The following is a 17,450-nucleotide window of genomic DNA, read 5'->3' as shown; positions in this document are numbered from 1 at the left end:
GAGAGTGGTGAGATGGGGAAAACAGTTTCAGATGATGAGCTGTATGAGGTTCTTTTTTTGGAGAAAATGTGATAAACAGTTTGTATTTTTCCAATGTGTATCTTTATATCACAAAAGATGGAACACCTTTATGTTTAGCTTTTCATAATCCTTTTGGGAGATTTTTTAAGTTTCCAAGATCCTATGTATCTAGCTATTTTTATTTCTTTGATTTCTTTCACTTTATTTATTTATTTATTTATTTTTTTTTGGCAAGGGTTTGCTTATTTTAGTGAAATTCTCTGTTAGCATTTCAGTTTGGTATATACATCTGGCAGGTTTTTAAAAAAATATTTTATTTATTTATTTGACAGAGAGAGAGTTAACAAGTAGGCAGAGAAGCAGGCAGAGAGAGGGGGAGGCAGGCTCCCCGCCAAGCAGAGAGCCCAATGTGGGGCTCCATCCCAGGATCCTGAGATATTGACCAGAGCCGAAGGCAGAGGCCTAACCCACCATGCCACTCAGGTGCCCCCAGTTTTTTTTTTTTAATACTTTAATACTTTTTTTTTAGTACTTTAATACTTTTTTTAATATTTGAATTCTTCAGGATAGTTTCCCATTTTCTTTTCTTTCTTTCTTTTATTTTTTTTTTAACCATTTTCATCATCTTCCCTTTAACTTTGTGTAGTTTTTGAGAAAGGCTTATCTGTAACATTTAAAAGTTTTGGTTATTTTCAGTTTGATGTAGTTACAAATTTTATAATTTTTGTTTCGGTATTTTAGATGATTTTCCATAATTGTAAGGTTTATAACTCCCTTTCATGGAAAAATATTTATTTGAGTGCAAGTTTCTTTCTTTCTTTCTTTTTTACTTTTACTTTATTATTTAATAATTTTTTAATTTTTTTATTAACATATAATGTATTATTAGCCCCAGGGGTATTTTCTTTCTTTAATATAGAATTGTTTCTGTTTTGTTCTGAGGGTACATGGAAGTAAATTTCTGTGATTTGGTCTCTATTGTTAGTGCTTAACATAGTACCTTACTCAAGGAAACTACCCAATTCAGTTTCGTTAAGTGAAACAAGGGATAAATCATTTGAAAGCTTTGGATTGGAAGAAACAATGCAACCATTACTTAGTCTTTAACTGGAAAAAGTAAAAGTTGTAAACTATATTTTCCTCTTTTAATATTTTCTGATTTGGAGATATACTTCTGTTTAATTTGTTGTGTTTTGTTTTTTGATTTTCCTAATTTGGAGGTAAAGCTAGGATTTAAGTTTTTAAAAGCTATTAACATGCCTGTTTGTGGAAGGATCTTACTGTGGAAAGAACCAAAATGCCCTTCAACGGATGAATGGATAAGGAAGATGTGGTCCATATACACAATGGAGTATTATGCCTCCATCAGAAAGGATGAATACCCAACTTTTGTAGCAACATGGACGGGACTGGAAGAGATTATGCTGAGCGAAGTAAGTCAAGCAGAGAGAGTCAAGTATCATATGGTTTCACTTATTTGTGGAGCATAACAAATAACACGGAGGACATGGGGAGATGGAGAGGAGAGGGAGGTGAGGGAAACTGGAAGGGGAGATGAACCATGAGAGACTATGGATTCTGAAAAACAACCAGAGGGTTTTGAAGGGGCAGGGGGGGGGGTGGGAGGTTGAGGAACCAGGTGGTGGGTAATAGGGAGGGCACGTACTGCATGGAGCACTGGGTGTGATGCCAAAATAATGAACACTGTTATGCTGTAAACAAACAAACAAACAAACAAAAATAATAAAATTTGCTACAAAAAAAAGATATTTGTGATGAAGATGTTACTAGAATAGGATGAATGAAAGTGTACTGAATAAAATAACTTGACTATGAAATTTGGCCCATTATTTTTGGTTCATTATATTTATTTATTTATTTGGCTTCACATTCTCTTATTTCCTGGAAAATAACACAATTCTTTTGATTGAGTTAGTGAAGGCTTGTTTGACTTGCTTGTTCCTCAGTGTATAAATGAAAGGGTTCAGAACTGGAGCGATAGAGGTAGTGAGCACCATCACTCCCTTATTAATCGCCACTGATTCCCTTGCTGAAGGTTTGATATAGATGAAGATGCAGCTGCCATAAGTGATAGAAACCACAATCATGTGGGAAGAACAGGTAGAAAAGGCTTTTTTCTTTTGCTGGTAAGAAGGGAATCCTAAAATTGTCTTGATGATATAAATGTAAGACAGAACTACACATGTAAGTGTCATAAGGAGGGTCAGCACAGCACAGATTATAACAGTCTGTTCCATGAACCAAGTATTTGAACAAGAGATTTTCAGGAAGGGAGATGCATCACAGATAAAATGATCAATGGTATTAGAATCACAGAATTCCAGATTTAGGCCTAAGCTAAGTGGGGGGATTATAATAAACAGAACAGCTACCCAACAACAAAAAACACATCTTCTGCAGACAGTACTACTCATGATGGTCACATAATGCAAGGGTTTGCAGATGGTCACATAGCGGTCATAGGACATAGCAGCCAACAGAAAAAATTCAGTTACACCAAAGAAGTCAGTAAAAAATACCTGACTGGCACAGGCATTGTAAGTAATGACCCTGTCACCTGTTGCTATGTTATACAAATACCTGGGAATACAAGCAGATGTGAATGAGATCTCTAAGAAGGAGAAATTTTGTAGGAAATAGTACATGGCAGTTTAAAGGTGGGAATCCAATAAGATGAGGGAGATGATAGTCAAGTTCCCAGTAATACTCAACATATAAGTAGGAAGAGAAAGATAAAGATTAAAACCTGCAGTGGAGGGTCATTTGTCAGTCCCAGCAGAATGAATGTTGTTACTGTACCGTTTCTCATTGCTGATTCCTGATAATCTGTTAAATCTGCATGTAAATCATAGTCAGGTTTTTATTTATTATTATTAAAAATGTTTGCAATTTAAGTGTACACTCTGTAATGGACTACTTTTTTTTTTAAGATTTTATTTATTTATTTGACAGAGAGAGATCACAAGTAGGCAGAGAGGCAGGCAGAGAGAGAGAGAGGGAAGCAGGCTCCCCGCTGAGCAGAAAGCCTGATGCGGGACTCAGTCCCAGGACCCTGAGATCATGACCTGAGCCGAAGGCAGCGGCTTAACCCACCGAGCCACCCAGGTGCCCTGTAATGGACTACTTTTGACTCTCATGGGTCTTTCATTTCATAAGAGAAAGATGCTTTTTGATTTTCAAGAATTCTTTGATGTATTTGCTTGACATATTGTTCCTTCTTAAAGTACTAATATGTCAGACATGTTGGGTTTAATGCATATTCTGTAGTCCCTTGAAGTCTCTGTTTATGATTAAAGAATTTTGCTTTCTGTTTTTGCTTATTGCGTACAAGTTTTCTCCCATGAATATCTCTAAACTTTATCCTGCGTGCATTCACACACACTCATACACATACACACACACAATGTCTTTACCTCTCCCTCTAAGATTTGTCTGTCCCTAAGTAATCACCTATAATTCATAGTGGAGCAGAATATATAATGTCTTAATGTGCAGTATACTTTGCATGAGATACTTTTATACTTTCACAAAGTGCTCTGATCAACCAACTTCAAAGATATTACAAATGATATATCCTTGTATATATCAGTGTTTTCTTCATTTCCCTTCATTTCTTGCCATAATATTTCCTCTGTAGCTGCATCAGTTCCTATGTTTTGAAATATTTCAAGTGGTCATCACTAAATCTGTATCTTTAGTTTATAATTGTTCTTTCTCATTCTCAGATGCAACCTAACATCTATTTGGATATTTCACATGGACTTGAAATTTCCTGTATCACAAATGAAATGTAATCTCCCTCTCTCTTCCACCTCATCTTAATATGTGTTTTTCAAGAAGGATAGTAGACTACATTTATTGAACACATTCCATGTGATTGGCATTTTAGTAAACATTTCTCCTGAAACATCTGTTCTCGGTCTTCAACTCACTGAGTAATTTCTATTCATCTTTAAGCCCTATGGAGTTTCCTAAAAGTCTGATGACTATTCTGTCTTTAAACCTCATCACTGTGTTCCCATAGAAAACAATGCTTTCTACTATTTTTTTTATTTGTTTATTTACAGCATAACAGGTTCATTGTTTTGGCAACACACCCAGTGCTCCATGCAGTACGTGCCCTCCCTATTACCCACCACCTGGTTCCTCAACCTTCCACCCCCCCGCCCCTTCAAAACTCTCTGGTTGTTTTTCAGAGTCCATAGTCTCTCATGGTTCATCTCCCCTTCCAGTTTCCCTCACCTCCCTCTCCTCTCCATCTCCCCATGTCCTCCATGTTATTTGTTATGCTCCACAAATAAGTGAGACCATATGATACTTGACTCTCTCTGCCCGACTTATTTCGCTCAGCATAATCTCTTCCAGTCCCATCCATGTTGCTACAAAAGTTGGGTATTCATCCTTTCTGATGGAGGCATAATACTCCATTGTGTATATGTACATCTTATTTGTTATGCTCCACAAATAAGTGAGACCATATGATACTTGACTCTCTCTGCCCGACTTATTTCGCTCAGCATAATCTCTTCCAGTCCCATCCATGTTGCTACAAAAGTTGGGTATTCATCCTTTCTGATGGAGGCATAATACTCCATTGTGTATATGTACATCTTCCTTATCCATTCATCCGTTGAAGGGCATCTTGGTTCTTTCCACAGTTTGGCGACTGTAGCCATTGCTGCAATAAACATTGGGGTACAGATGGCCCTTCTTTTCACTACATCTGTATCTTTGGGGTAAATACCCAGCAGGGCAATTGCAGGGTCATAGGGAAGCTCTATTCTTAATTTCTTCAGGAATCTCCACACTGTTCTCCAAAGTGGCTGCACTAACTTGCATTCCCACCAACAGTGGAAGAGTGTTCCCTTTTCTCCACATCCTCTCCAACACACGTTGTTTCCTGTTTTGCTAATTTTGGCCATTCTAACTGGTGTCAGGTGGTATCTCAATGTGGTTTTAATTTGAATCTCCCTGATGGCTAGTGATGATGAACATTTTTTCATGTGTCTGATAGCCATTTGTATGTCTTCTATTTTTAACACTCAAAAGAGAATACTAATTTGTGAAGATCATAATGTGCTTTTTTCACCATACAGCTAACACAGCTCTGTATACATTTTTAGTCACCTAATGTTTCTAAGTGAATTTATTTCCAGTGTGCTTTCCAGACACCTATGCAGATATTTTCCTATTTGGATTTCTAATTCAAAGCACTTTGATAATAATTTTGTTCATTGAAATTTTCTATTGGAGTCTATTATTGATTTTTTTTTTTTACTTTTAAAGAAGATCAAGTTTTTTTGCTTTTGTTTATTACTTTCATAGAGGATAAAAGAGAAACTGCCTTCTCTTTGCCCTATCTTCTAGTAAATTTCTGTTGATGCAATTTTTGCCACTGGATGCAAGATATTAACTCCAGAGGGAATGAAATTTTTTGATTGAGTTTCTGTTATTAGATCTTCCACAGGGTGTTTTAAGGCATTGACAGTTAATTAGTGAAGAATCAAATATGTTCATTTAAAGTTACTGTCTCTAGGTTTGAAATTTCCTATTACAGTGAATTATGAAAAGTTTCCCCTGGAGACTCCAATTTACTTATATGTGGACTACTCAGTTTAGCATGTAAAATAATGTATTGAAAAAATTAATTTTGTTCAGTTATAATTTTGTATAGTACAACATTAATTTTTGATGTAGTGTTCAATGATTCATTAGTTGCATATAACACTCAGTGCTTATCACGAGTGTATTGTTTTATTGATGTGGAACAAGGTTGGCTCTAAGGAGCAAAACCAGTTAAGGCCTCAGGATGATGATATCAAACAGAAGAAAGAACTGAACTAAGCTCATAGTTGGTCTGACAGAACACTCTAAGGGAATCAAGAGATACGTTCAACTACTGTAGTAAATCAAATTGATATGTGGGAGAAAAATTTCTGTGACCCATCTCCTACCTTCCTCCAACCCAGTTTCTAATTTTTCAGCAATGCATACATCATGGTATTAATTAAATGTACTCAGCCCTATCTCCATAGGATATTATTCTGTACTCTAAAAAGTTTTTTTTAATCTAAGGTGTCATAAGGTATAATACAAGACTTAAAAAAGACTCAGTGAAATGTGACTAATTGGTTTTTGTTTATTCTGCCTTCAAAACATGTTTGATGTGGGTTTAAGGATCTCTAATGAGGATGAAACTTTGGCTGATGTGTCATTATTCTGAGAGAGTAAGGGTATGTTTATATAATTATGTGAATATATATCTTATTTTTTGGTGAGATTGATGATACAGGTAATATATTTCTGGATAGCTATCAAATTTTAATCCTTTTAAATGTCAGTATATTCTTGTACATAAAAGTCTCTCAGAAAATTACATTTATGTATCACTCTCATTTATAATTTTTAAAAGATAGGTAAAACATGTTTTGTTAGAGCATAATAAAACTCAGGTGACATGAAAGTAAATATAATTAAAATGACACTTTTTCTCACTTACTATTATGACTGTGAATCAAAGTTTCTGCTGGTTTTTGAAACACATGAAGCTTTAAAACTCCTAAACTGAAGAGGATAGTTGGGGTGAAGATTTTTATCTGAACTTCTGGCCACTTTTGCTTATGAATCCACTGTCACATTCCAAGATGCACAGTAACGTCCATCTTCAACCAGTTACATGGAATTCCTTGTTTGCTATTAAAATCCCCCTCACAAAAGGGATAAAAACAAACAAACAAACAAAAAACCCATACACAAGTACAAGGCTGTGGAATGTCAGTAACCTTCTCCAGTTTCAAGAAAGTTGCAATTTTGACCTCTCAGGGCTGTGAGGACAATTGCTATATCTAACTTGACATTTGCGTTATTTGATAAGAATGCAACTAAGGGAATAAACAAAAAGTCCCTGATGATTGAAGAACAGAGTCCTTAATGAATCTTCTGAGAAATAAAATTGGGGTAAAAAAAGAGTACACTAACTGTGGCTTCTTTGGAGTCAGTGTCCTTGGAAACAGGAGGGTACAGCAGCAGATAATAGGCATAGGACAACAAAAAAATCTGGTTATAAACAACTTTAGCTCCTTTTGCTGTCATATCACATTAACTGAGAGACAGCACAAGGGAGGGTCATAAAGAAACCGCATTCTTCATTTACTGATTTGTTACATAAAGTATATTTGGAAAATTTAAATACATAAATTATATTTGGGAAATTATACTTGGACAAGAAAAAGGAAAACTATGTGAATCCATATAACCCATAGTGCTTAATTATAGCATCAAAACTCCAGTATTTCCCGCCCAAATATATCAATATACTTAAAGGTATGATTTAAAAATAAACATTAGTAACATAATTGGTATATCTGGACATATACATCAGTGTTCTTCTAAACATATTCTAGATTAATATACATATAATTATATTTGAATCATTTATTGTTATTAACTTATGTTCAATATCTTTTTTTTTTAACTTATGTTCAATATCTTAATGTTCCTTCAGCTCTTGAATTCAAATTACTATAAATCCATGTCCTTAAGACTTTTCCATGCTGCCATGGTCTATTAATTTATGACAAAAGAACCAAGAACATACACTAGGAAAAGGGAAAACTCTTCAGTAAATGCAATTGGGAAAATTGGACAGCTACATATAAAATAATGAAACCATACACAAAAATCAACTTGAAATGGGCTACAGACTTGAATGTAAGACCTAGAACCATAAAATTCCCAGAAGAACACATAGGAGGTATCAGTCTTGATGTCTTTGATATCAGTCTTGGCAGTGGTTTTGGATTTGACACTAAAAGTGAAACAACAAAGAAAAATAAACAAGTGGGTCTACATCAAACTAAAAAACTTTTACCCAGCATAGTAAACCATCAACAAAGTGCAAAGTCTCCCTACTGAATGGGAGAAAATATTTGGAAATCATTTATCTGATAAGAGATTAGTATCCAAAATAATATAAAGAACTAACAACTCAATAGCTAAAAAGAGAAAAACAAAACAAATAAAATTAAAATTGGACAATGGGTAGAAGATCAGAATAGATATTTTTTCAAAGACATACAAATAGCCAGAATGTACACAAAAAGGTGTTCAACATCACTAATCATCATGGAAATGCAAATCAAAACCACAATGGGATATTACTTGACACCTGTTACAATGGCAGTTATCAAAAATACAGGAGATAAAAATTGTGGTAAAATATGGAGGAAAGGGAATCCTTGTGCACTGTTGTTGAGAATATAAATTGGTGCAGCCACTGTGGAAATAGTATAGAGTTTCCTCAAAAATTTAAAAATAGCACTGGGGTGCCTGGGTAGCTCAGTGAGTTAAAGTCTCTGCCTTCGGCTCAGGTCATGACTCCAGGACTCTGGGAATGAGCCCTGCATTGGGCTCTTTGCTTGGCAGGGAGCCTGCTTCCCCCTCTTCTCTCTGCCTGCCTCTCTGCCTATTTGTGATCTCTTTCAAATAAATAAATAAAGTCTTTAAAAAAATAAAAATAAAAATAGTACTAGCATAGGATCCAGCAATACCTATTCAAGGTATATATCCAAAGGAAATGAAAACAGGGATTGAAAAGATACATGAGTTGCATTTTTGTTGCAGCATTATTCATAATAGCTGGGATATGGAAACAACCTATAAGGTTATCAACATATGAGTGGGTAAAGAAGATGTAGTGTGTATATGTACAATAGAATATTATTCAACCATAGGGAAGAAGGAAATCCTGTTTTTTGTGACAACATGGATGGTACTTGGGGGCATGATGCTAAGCAAGATAAGTTAGACAAAGAAATATAAATACTGCATGATATCACTCATATGTGGAATCTAAAAACATAAAAAAAAATCAATAACAGAGTGTAGGAAAGTTGTTGATGGGACTGGGGGATGAGGAAAATAAGCAGAGGTTGGTAAAAGCATAGGAACTATAAAGTGAATAATGTCTGAAGATCAAATGTATGACATGGTGACTATATTTGATAACACTGTGTTGTATAACTAAAATTTGCTGAGAGTAGAACTTAAATGTTCTCACCAAAAAAACAAATAAACCCTAAAAGCCTTGAAACCAAAACCAAAAAGTCAAACCAAAACATTTGATGATATATAAACTGTGATGATTTGATATATGCAGAAAGCCCATTGTTCCCATGGTGGGATCCATTTTGGAGGACAGAGTCTTGAGAGAGCAGTGTGTCGTTGAAACCATCTAGACAGTATGTGATTAAACACAGCTAAAGCTTCTACATAAACTTTTACATTCTGGAGGAGATGGGTGTAGAGATTTAATCAACTTGCAGCCACTGATGACAAGCCTCATATATAATATATTCTCCTGCTTGTTGAAACTACAGTTTATCAGTCTGGAGTGGCCTGCATCTTTTGGTCCCTCCTTGCCCTTTGTGTAATGGGACAAGTTTCAGATTTCACCTGGAAAGCTTCTGAAATTATGAATCAACAACTTTTTAAAATAAAAAAAAACTTATAAAAGGGCATTAGTTTCCACAGTGGTACATTTAGATAATTTCAAGGTATATTAAGAAAATCAGCTTATTTATAGGGCACTCTAATGACAAATCATGATTCATTTATTCCCAATTTATGTTTTATTTTTATCTGGACATTGGGTTAGAATTACTTGTATTTATATTTTACTGCTGACTGAAGATATATCCTAAAGTTAAACTTCTAAAGACTTAATTTTTCTTTGTAATTTGGTTGCTGATAAAATGCAAATATACACAAATAGTTATGGGCTTTCTGTATCCATTACTTAAGATTTTGAGATCTAGTATTATTCTAATTTTAGAACCCATGTTTTCTTCTCTAAACAACTTTTTCCTGACTCATTTCTTTTCATCTCTCCCCCTCATGAATTTTTTGTTTAAACTTTGTGGTCATTGTCTATTGCTATTGGTGAGAAATTTGTTGTTTGAAATGTTAAGATATGTTGGGTGTGACATTCATAGGATTGTATGACATCATCACAATTTTTTTTTTTTACTTTTAATTTGTTTGGCTAAAATTTAAACATTCCAACATCTTGGTTCCAATGTCATTAAGTAAAAAAAAAAGTCAGATTTAAAATATTAATCACATTTCCCAAGCACTATTTACTTTCACTATTACTCAGTTTTGTCATCTGTGAAGTGTAACTAATAATAGTGTCCTTTATATGCCATTTAAAGAAAACTAAGTTCTACATATCTGAAACTTAGAAAGTACCTAGCTTGTTATAACTATATGCTCCCTATTTCAGTGTTCTTATTCACAGTAATTTTCCTTTTGTTATTCACCCTCCATTATTCTTTACCACATTGTAATCATACATTTGACCCCATTGTTCTTTTTATAAAATTTTCTATTTATTTATTTCAGTGGAGAAGGCAAAGGGAGAGGGGGAGGAAAAGAATCTCAAGCAGACTCCCTCCTGAGTGCAAAGTCTGACACGGGGCTTGATTTCATGACCCTGAGATCATGACCTGAGCTGAAACCAAGAGTGGGTTGCTCAGACAACTGAACCATCCAGATGCCCCACCCCTGTTGTTCTAATAAAACCATGTTTACCAAAGTTTATTAAAGACCCCCCATTTTGATATAAAATAGTAGAAGACATCTATGTAGAATGGAACCCAATGAAATTATGATATATGGGTTGGATATCATTCAGTGTAATCAATTCTTTCTCCTATTCCAGTATCACCCTGATAATGTACATTATTTTGAGGCTAATGTGGTGCTTTTTATCTAGAATAGCATCTATAAGTAACACAGTTCCATATATATTCAACACCTAAAAAATTTACTGGCAAATTTTTTTTAAAAAGACTTATTTATTTATTTGAGAGAGAAGCAGAGAGAGGAAGAGAAAGATAGAGGGAGAGAGAGGAGGACGAAAGGGAGAAGGACAAGCAAACACTGTGCTGAGTGAGGAGCTCCATCTCATGATTCTGAGATCATGACCTGAGCCACAATCAAGTCCTTATTGGTAAAAAATTTAAGTCAAATTTTCCAGCTGAAGCTACATTATTTTTATTTGGGATACAGCTAAAACTGCTTGGATATTGAATTTACTTATTTGACTAATTAATTTAGCTTATTAGTATCTAATATTCTGAGTTTAACATTTTGACTTTTGTTTTTGATTTTTTTTTTCCTGGCTAGTGTGGTAAGTCTTATCATGAAGAAGCACTACTCTGATTATATTCATTATATTCACTCCTAAAAAAAGTGGTAATTTCCTTCTCTTTGCCTAACCTGTCAATCAGAGGAATAGTAGTATGTTCATGAGGAGTAATTGTATGTTCATTCATACTGTTTTTGCTTTCTTGATGAATCCCTCAGTGGGATATTAAACCCAGAAGCCAGGGTCTTTGAAATTCTAAATTTGTAGCATTATGTTTAGATTTCCCCCCCTCAATGAACACAAACTAAATACTATGCTGGCTTTTAAAATATTTTCAAAATGAAATCAGGGTTTCCCAAAATAGTATTTCCTACAATTTGAACTGGAGGCTCCAGTTCATTTACTATGTGAAATGTTTTGCTATATTGCTTTATAATATTTTCTCCATATTGAGATGGGGCCAGTACCAGCTCTGATCATGAGCTTAAATGCCAGAGTTGAATCCCAGGGATGACAGTCACTATCAAAGACAAGGGGCATGGACTTGCTCATGGTTTGCTTGAGAGCTAGAATGCTCCCATAAATGTAAGTCCACTCCTAACATTTACAATTGATCATTTCTATGATGAAATGATCAATTCATCACAGTGAGGACCATTTCTGCAGCCCACCCCCATCCCTGAATCTATTCTTCCCAACGTACAAAGACTTGGGCTTCTCTGGAAATGAATACAACCAAACTGACTCAGAATCATTTTTCTTCCAGTCATTAAAACTATACTTCCGTAAGAACTCTGACATTACAATGCAGGTGTTGAGTATAACTGATCTGAATTTTTATTGACTGATTGCTGTTTGTATGATATGTAAAAGGTTTTAAAATTTGATTTCTAATAAGATAATGCAATGTGGGCCAAGTTGTTAAGGGTTTTTTTTTTTTCATTGAGCAGGGCATCTTCATGTCTCTCAAGTTATGCTACTTTTGGATGACTTCCTATTTATTGGTACATACAAATGATCAATGAGTATAAGCTATCCCAAAGTAATACCTTTTAAAAAATAACATTTTATTAATATCCATATTAAAACTCACATCTTTTAGTTTTATACAGTCAGAGAAAATCCATTTCCCAGAGACAACATGACCCAATTATCACCAAAAGAGTATATAACTGAAAGGACAGAATTGATAATATTTATTTTTATTTCTAGTGATTAATTGTAACCTTTTGATGTTTATCTACAATTATTCTTACAGCAACAAATTTGAAAATAAATTTAATGTTGAAAACCTGCATGACAGCTTCTGCTTACTGCTGATTGAATCCATGGATACAGTTACAGAATCCTTGTGACTTAATCAATTGCATAAACTTCCTCAAGATAGATGTGCTGTCATAAGCCCAGGACATATTTTTTTTTTTTTTTACTTTCCATCACTAAAAAGAAAGGCTAATACAAAGGAACTTCCAGTAGCTTTGGAAAATTTGATGTTTTAAACTATCTTTGTTAGCGTATAGAAATGCAACTAATTTTTGTTATTGATCTTATATACTGCAAACTGGCTGCACTTAGTTCTAATAGGTGTTTGTGGATTTTCTATATACTAAATCATGTCCCTTCTTCATTTCCTGTCTTTTTTCTTTTCTTTCTTTCTTCCTCTAATTACCCTGGAAAAAAACCCTCTAGTACAATGTTGAATAGAAGTGGTGAAAGCAGATACCCTTTTGTTAACTGATCTTAGGGAGAAAACATTCAATCTTTCCCCATTAACTATGGGTTACCTGTAGATGCTTTTATGAAAAAAGACTTATATTCCTAGTCTTTCAAGTGTCTTTATCACAAAAGGGTGCTGGATTTTGTCCAGTCTTTTTACTGTGTCACTTGAGATAATCATGTGTATAATATGTAACATTTACACATTCAGAGAGGTTTTCTTTTTTGCATTTTTTTGGTTTATCTTTTATTGATCAGCAGTTAACAAAAAAAAACCCTGCAACATATTTTTTTTTTTTGGCTTGGTAATAGACATTTAATATTCTACCATTTTGTAGATGAAAATCTATTTGAAAGAAATTTTCTTTATTTTCACCCAAATGTATATACAAAACCTTCGTATATAAGTGGGATTATATGATCAGTGTTTTATTTTGATTTTTTCCTTTGTCTCATTATACCCATTCTTCTTTCTAATTACATTGTGTGGTTTCTGCTTCAGATAACCTTCATTAAAATTTGTTTTCCTTTAATATTTCATACGTTCAGTGATTATATGAAAATAAATATTCTGCACTACATAAATCTATGCATTCACACAGACACATGCTTATACTAAAATTTTCCAACCTGGAATATCTTTCTTTTGTTCTAGTCAAATTTCATATTCTTTTAAGAGATTTTATACTTTCCATATATATATATATATATATATATATATATATATATATATATATATAGTGCACTTCTTTGTTAAATTTATTCTCTTGGTAATTAAACCAAGATAACATTTTATGACCAAAATAACATTTGCTCATTGATTTCCTGTTGCTTTTTGCTACTAAAGTCTACTGCTTTTTAAAATAGTTTCCATTTTTTTAGCTAGAATACCAAATTCCCTTACTAGTTCCATTAGTTTCCTATTAGTTCCTTGAGTTTTCCTTGTATGTAAGAATGCCCTCGATATAAAAAAAGATATATCAAATTTCATCAACTTTAAGACAACATCAATTGTAAGACAACATCAATTGTAAAGCATGCCATTATTCTATTTATCACAATTGAAAAGAAAATGTTGACAATTAGCCTATGAACAATGGTAGATGCCATCCATTGTATGAAATGTCTGAATTTCAGGAAAGCAACATATGAATAATAATTTAAAATCAAGGAAATGCCATTGTTTGTATTCTCTCCTATATATCATTATTATTTTGTTTTCTTATGTCATCATCCAAGATCTAATAAAATATGGGGCATTTGTGATTTTTACTCATCACATTCATTGGGGTGGGGTTTATCTGTGCTATTAGAGTTTACAAAGAACTGGGTTTTGAATTTTTTAGACTTATTTAATTGATTTGAGTTTCTACCCACAGTAACATTTTTCATTCACTTTTATTTTCAATGTTTTTTTTTTTTCAAAATTCATTAGTTTCAAATTCATTAGTATAAATTCTTCACTTTTGGTCGTTTATATATTTTTGAAAAATGAATTTATTTAAGATAACAGAATTCCTTCTAACTACAGCTTTTTCAGTGCTCCAAATAATTTGTGATGGCATGTCTGCATTTCATTACTTTCCAGATAACAATTAGTTAATTTGATGTAAATTCCTTAATTTCCAAGGAATTATATTATGTGCATTTTTCATTCTTTACAGGTAAAACTCTGTGTATTATGGTTATTATGGCAGAATTTGGACTATGAGAGCTTAATTTGTATTAGATGTAGGCACAGGCTATCAAATACACTGGGGAATGTTTTCCCCTTGACTCAGAGTTCTATACCCAGCAGATGATATTTTTTTCAGAAACAAAGTAATCTTTCTGTGAAAATGAACTTGGTTTTCCAATTCAAACTTTCACTGAATGTGCAGCTATTGTGCTGTCCCAAGTACTTTCCACATTAATCCTGAGACTTTAAGCCTAAGCCTTCGTGATCCATAATGCGATGTCCTGTGCCCACCCTCCAGTCTATGCTCACCTCAGCACCCAGTAGTCATTTTGTAGATTATTACCGTGCTTTTAGTTGAATCTTTATTTTTGATATCTCCTGTTGACCGCTTTGCGATGATTTCAGCTATAGAGTTAAGAGAATATTTATTACATTTTATCCAGTGTTTCTGTGTGTTCATTATAGTGTATTTTCATCTATTTTCTCAATATTGGAAGTGCCATTACTCTTTTTCACATGCATTTTAAATTACATGATTATTCATCCATTTTAGACATTTCACTTATTATTACTCTTATTACGTGTGTTTACATATCATTATTGTGAATATTGAAGAGGTACAAACAATTTTACCCTATATTTACCCAAGGAATAACTCTTATTATATATTGTAACAAAATTAAGAAGTTAATTTCTCTTCAGAATGGTTTTTTAGAAATTGATATGCAAAACTACCAAATATTGGTTTGAAAAATCAAAACACAAGAATGGCATGAGCAGAGCTCAATGGAAGGTTGGTTTAAAAAGTGTTGAGAAAATTAATGTGACAGAAATATATGTTATTAAAAAACAAGATTATAGACTTCAAAATAAAATGTCTGTGGACATTTATTCTTGTTTTTGAGACATTTTAAAAATAATATATTTTTTTTTACTTAATTGAGAGAAAGGCAAATTCTTTTGACTGAGTCTTCAAAGACTTTCTTAACTTGATTGTTTCTCAAAGTATAAAGAAACGGGTTCAATATAGGTGAAATAGAGACAATGAGCAGTGAAACCACTTTATTAATGGTCACTTTTTCCTTTGCTGTAGGATTCATATAGATAAAAATGCATGTGCCATAGGTGATGGAGACCACAATCATGTGGGAAGAACAGGTTGAAAAGGCCTTTTTCCTTTGTTGAACAGAAGGGAATCTAAAAATTGTCTTGATGATATAAGCATATGACAGAACCACACATGTAAGTGTCATATTCAAGGTCAGCACAGCACAGATTATAACTGTCCATTCCATGAACCATGTATCTGAACATGAGATTTTCACTAAGGGAAATGCATCACAGCAAAAATGACCAATTATGTTAGAGTCACAAAATTTTAGATTTAAACCCAGGCTAAGTGGTGTGATTATTATACATAAACCAGCCATCCAAGAACAGATGATGAGAGTCCTGCAGGCACTGTTGCTCATGATGATCACATAATGCAAAGGTTTGCAGATGACCACATAGCGGTCATAGGACATGGCGGCTAGCATAAAAAACTCTGATACCCCACAGAGGTCAGTAAAAAGCACTTGGATGACACAAGCATTGTAGGTAATAACGTTGTCACCTGTTGCTATGCTATACAAATATCTGGGAATAATGGCAGATATGAATGAGATCTCCAAGAAGGAGAAATTTTTTAAGAAGCAGTACATGGGTGTTTTAAGGTGGGAATCCACAAAAGTGAGTGTAATGATGGTCAAGTTCCAGTTACACTCAGTGTGTAGGTCAGAAAGAGAAAGATAAAAATCAGAACTTGCAGCTCAGGGTCATCCGTAAGTCCCAGCAGAATGAATGTTGTTATTGTACCGTTTCTCATCACTGACTTCTGACTTCTCTCCAATCTGCATGTGATATTCAGATAAATGTTCTCATTGATTATAGGTTCTTTTAACTGTTCTAAAATATAATGTATACAAGCTTTTATATTTAATTCTGTTTTTAATATAAATATATATTATATGTATATTTACATTTTATGCCTATCCTGTACTTAGGATTTTCCCATGTGACCAAGTAGATTACTGAAAGAGTGTCATTTTAAGGGTAGAAAAGTTCTTCCCTATTGAGAAACTGAGTCACAAAATTTCACGCTTAATTTCGTGTCTTTTCTTGACACTTTGGGTCTTTCTAGAAAAATAGTGCTAATATAACTTGGGTTCACTATATAGACACTAGAGCAAAACAAGAGGTCTTTAGGGATACCTGAGTGGCTCAGTAGGTTGGGCATCTGCCTTCAGCTCAGGTCATGATCCAAGGGTCCTGGGATCAAGTCCTACATTAGGCTCCTTGCTCAGCAGGGAGCCTCCTTCTCCCTCTGCCTGCCTCTCATCTGCTTGTGCTCTCTCTCTCTCTGACAAATAAATAAATAAAATCTTTAAAAACAAAACAAAACTGGAGGTCTTTGTTCGAAAAGAAGATTTTTGTTCCATGGTGTGTTTTTAGGTTAAGTGAGCTTAATTCTTACGAGCAACTTCACAACCTGCTGATTCCACCTACCTCCTGCTACGTAGCCTAGCTATTTATCTTTCTGATTATTTGCATTACCGGCTGAATTTGTTACCTTTGCTGCTGATACAGGTGATGACAGCCTTCTCTTCCCTCTCTCATCTTCCAGTGAATGAATTATTTTATTTTCACTGATGTCATACCTGTAGGGACTCAGATATGTCCAATACACAATCAAGATCTTAAACATTGAGGTTTTCTGGCATACCGAGTTTCTTTGCGTTATGAGCAAATTCAGTTTATTGTTTAATTTACTGTGTGCTCTTCTCACTGAGACTGGGAGCAGAATTGTTTTTGGCAGAATTGTTT

The 17,450-nt window shown here is 34.0% G+C and overlaps 2 pseudogenes; both read right to left on the bottom strand.

Moving 5' to 3' along the window:
- Positions 1-1,916: 1,916 nt before the first annotated feature.
- LOC123947104 lies at positions 1,917-2,851 on the bottom strand (annotated as a pseudogene).
- Positions 2,852-15,520: 12,669 nt separating this feature from the next.
- LOC123946450 lies at positions 15,521-16,452 on the bottom strand (annotated as a pseudogene).
- Between the last annotated feature and the right edge of the window lie 998 nt (positions 16,453-17,450).

The sequence above is a fragment of the Meles meles genome, chromosome 7, assembly GCF_922984935.1.
Source record: "Meles meles chromosome 7, mMelMel3.1 paternal haplotype, whole genome shotgun sequence".
NCBI lineage: Eukaryota > Metazoa > Chordata > Mammalia > Carnivora > Mustelidae > Meles > Meles meles.
The sequence above is the reverse complement of the archived record's forward strand: the minus strand, read 5'-3'. Positions and strand labels throughout refer to the sequence as shown.